Source organism: Octopus bimaculoides, chromosome 25, assembly GCF_001194135.2.
Source record: "Octopus bimaculoides isolate UCB-OBI-ISO-001 chromosome 25, ASM119413v2, whole genome shotgun sequence".
Lineage (NCBI taxonomy): Eukaryota > Metazoa > Mollusca > Cephalopoda > Octopoda > Octopodidae > Octopus > Octopus bimaculoides.
The window spans coordinates 22,756,281-22,760,049 of NC_069005.1; positions in this window are offsets into that span (position 1 = coordinate 22,756,281).

Genomic DNA, 3,769 nt, shown 5'->3' on the forward strand with positions numbered 1-3,769 from the left:
GAGAGAGAGAGAGAGAGAGAAAGAGAGAGAGAGAGAGAGATCAGTGTGAAGAGAAGTAAGTCACAAAGTGCTTAGTCATACCCAATTTTAAGAAAAATTCAAGTGCTGAATGAAAACATAAAGGATAAAAATCAGTAAAAATATATATAAAAACAAACAACAAAACAAAAGCAGTTGAGAATCACTGCTGTGAAAAGAATTAGAACCTGCCAAGCTAAGATAATTGTTACATAGTTGTTTGATCTGCTAGAAATACTAACCAAACCCCTCAAACCTCACTCTGTCAAGGAATGACATACTAAGCAATGTAGTTTTAGATATGGAAAATGTGTTATGGAGCAAAAAACAAATAGAATATTTGGGCTGGGTATGGCCAGTTTGATTACTGAAGAGTTAATGTCTCTAAGTTGTTGAGTGGGTAGAATCGTTAACATGCTGGGAAAAAGGCTTAGCAGTATCTCATCTTTATTTACAATCTGAGTTCAAATTCGGCTGAGGCCCATTTTGCCTTCCATCCTTTCAGGGTCAATAAAATAAGTACCAGTTGAGCACTGGGGTTGATGTCAAAAACTGTTGGCCCTCTGCCAAAATTTGAAACCAATATTTAATGTCACCCACTTTCTTGGAGTGCTAAATTGTCTGGGTATATTTTCTTTGTCTGTGGTAAACAGTGGGGCTTTATGTAACCTGGATGGACTTTGATTTTTTGTCGCGATTAGAATCAGAGTGATGGATGTCTTGGGAATGAGGTGTTGATGTGGCAAGACCCTGAATTCCAAAGATAATCCTGGATTATTGTATTGGCTGAATGTAGGTCACTCTACTACTACTACTACTACTTCTTCTTCTTTTTCTTCTTCTTCTTTTTCTTCTTCTTCTTTTTCGTCTTCTTCTTTATCATCATCATCATCATCATTATCATCATCATCATCATTTATCATCCATTCTCTGTGCTGGCATGGGCTGCATGGCTTGACAGGAACTAGCAAGGTCTGGGGCTGCACCAGGCCCCATGGTCTGCTTTGGCTTGGTTTCTATGATTGGATGCTCTTCCTAATGCCGACCACTCCACAAAGTGTACTGGGTGCATTTTGCATGGCACCATCAAAGAAGCCCATCATATATGTGTGTGTGTGTATGTGTGTGTGTGTGTATATATATATATATATATATATGCGATTGTATGTCTTTGTGTCTGTGTTTGTCACCAACCACTGCTAGACGACTGGTGTTGGTTTGTTTATGTCTCCTTAACTTAGTGGCTCAGCAAAAAGAGACCTATAGAATAAATACCAGGCTTTAAAAAAGTAAACAAGTACTGGGGGTTGAGACATTCGACTAAAGATTTTTCTAGTAGGTGCTCCAGCATGGCTGCAGTCTAATGATTGGAACAAGTAAAAGATAAAGAAAAAAAAAAGAAGATAAATAATATTTTAAATAGCTTATTTGCTGACAATGTCAACACAATTCATATAATGATATAATACATGTATGCAAAGTCATAATTTATTCAGTCTAGTGACACTTTGTTATCTCGAAGTTATTTTTGCTACACACACACACACACACACACACACACACACACACACCGATATGTGTCAGCACAGATGTAGTTGTGTGGTTCAGAAGTTCTTTCATATTCAAATCCACTGTGTAGCACCTTGGGTGAGTGTCTTCTACGATAACCCCAGGCTGATCAATGACTTTGAGTGAATTTAGTAGATAAAAACATTATAGAAGTCTGTCGTGTGGGTTTGGTTGTGTGGTAAGAAGTTTGTTTCCCAATAAGATGATTCTGGGTTCAGTCCCACTGTGTGACATTTTGGAAAAGTGTCTTCTTTTATACCTTCAGGCCAATCAAGGTGTTGTGAGTGGATTTCATAGACAGAAACTGAAAGAAGCCTCCTGTATATATGATATATATATATGTATATGTGTGTGTGTGTGTGCATTTGCATCCGTGTCTGTTCAACCACTGCATTTGACAACCAGTGTTGGTGTGTTTACATCCCCATAACTTATTGGCTTGGCTAAAGAAACTGATAGAGTAAGTACCAGACTTAAAAAAAGACAAGTACTGGGGTCGATTCTTTTGACTAAAAGTTCTCTAAGGTGGTGCCCCAGCATGGCCAGAATCTAATGAGTAAAACAAGTAAACGACATGTGTGTGTGTGCATGTCTGTGTGTGTATGTGTGTTAGTCTCACATCATCGCTTGACAACTGTTGTTAGTTTGTTTACAGGCCCATTACTTAGCAATTCAGCAAAAGAGATCAATGTAATAAGTACTAGATTTAAAATTAAGTAGACAGGGTCAGTTTTTTTTTCAACTAAACTGAATCAAGTGATTGAATGAAATAAAATATAAAAGACGGACCTTCACTAGTTCCCCCCACCAGATTCCAGATTTTACCCTAGTATATCACAGGTACTTATTTAATTGACCCCCTCCTCCTACATCCAGTGGAATAGAGGGAAAAGTTCCATTTTAACAGGATTTTACACAACACAGTAGGACGTGCAGCATAATATCAGGTCATTAAGAATGAAATGTCTGATTTTCTTATGCACCAAGTTTGACAGTTAATTCTAATGTTTTATCCTGACAATTCTTTGTTTTACGACATTGAAGAGTTACATCATCACTTTTTGAAATGCAATTCATGGTGCCTGATTATATTGTGAGTTTTCTCTTGTAAATCAATTTTTGTGAACCCATGGATAGGTAAAAAATTTGTGTTGTTTACGAATATGAGTTCCGTCATGGAACCAATGCATCCCAGACAACTTGAAACATCAAGACGGCGAGCTGGCAGAAACGTTAGCACACTGGGCAAAATGCTTAGCGGTATTTCGTTTGCCACTACATTCTGAGTTCAAGTTCCACCGAGGTTGACTTTGCCTTTCATCCTTTCGGGGTCGATTAAATAAGTACCAGTTACGCACTGGAATCGATATAATCGACTTAATCCATTTGTCTGTCCTTGTTTGTCCCCTCTGTGTTTAGCCCCTTGTGGGCAGTAAAGAAATATGAAACATCAATGAGGTGTTTGTTGAAGAGGTGAATGAGCGCACTGTATGTCGATGGTTTGAGAAGTTCCAGTCTGGTGACCTTACCCTTGGAAATCAGCCCTGTGTTAGACCTGAGACCAAGGTGGGTAATGATAAGCTGGGAAATGTAGTGGAAGCAGATACATGTCAAACTAGGTGGGAGTTAGTAGCAAGGTTTGATGCTTCGATTCCAGCTGTATTGGACCATCTGAAACAAATCGGCATGGTAAAGAAGCTGGAAAAGTGGGTACCACACGAATTGAATGAGCATCAAATGACACATCACCTTGACACTTGCTGTCATGGCATAAAAGTGAACCATTTTTTCATCATATTGTTATGTGTGACAAAAGAGGGATTCTTTTCAACAATAGTGAGTGTTCTGCATGGTAGTTGGAGAGAGAGAGGAAGTGCCAAAACACAATCCAAAAAAGAATATTCACCAAAAACAGCTAACGGTGTCTGTTTGGTGGTCCAGCACTGGTGGCATCTACTACAGCTTTATGAGACCTGGTAAGTCAATTACAGCGGATGTATACATCAACCAAGTGGATGAAATGATGAATGAGCTTGCAATTAAACAACTGAGATTGGTCAATTGAGAGGCCACTTCTCTTGCATGACAATGCTCGACCACATGTTGCACAAAGAACACTACTCAAGTTACAGGAACTGAACTTGGAAGTACTCTGTCATCCACCATATTCACCAGACCTTGC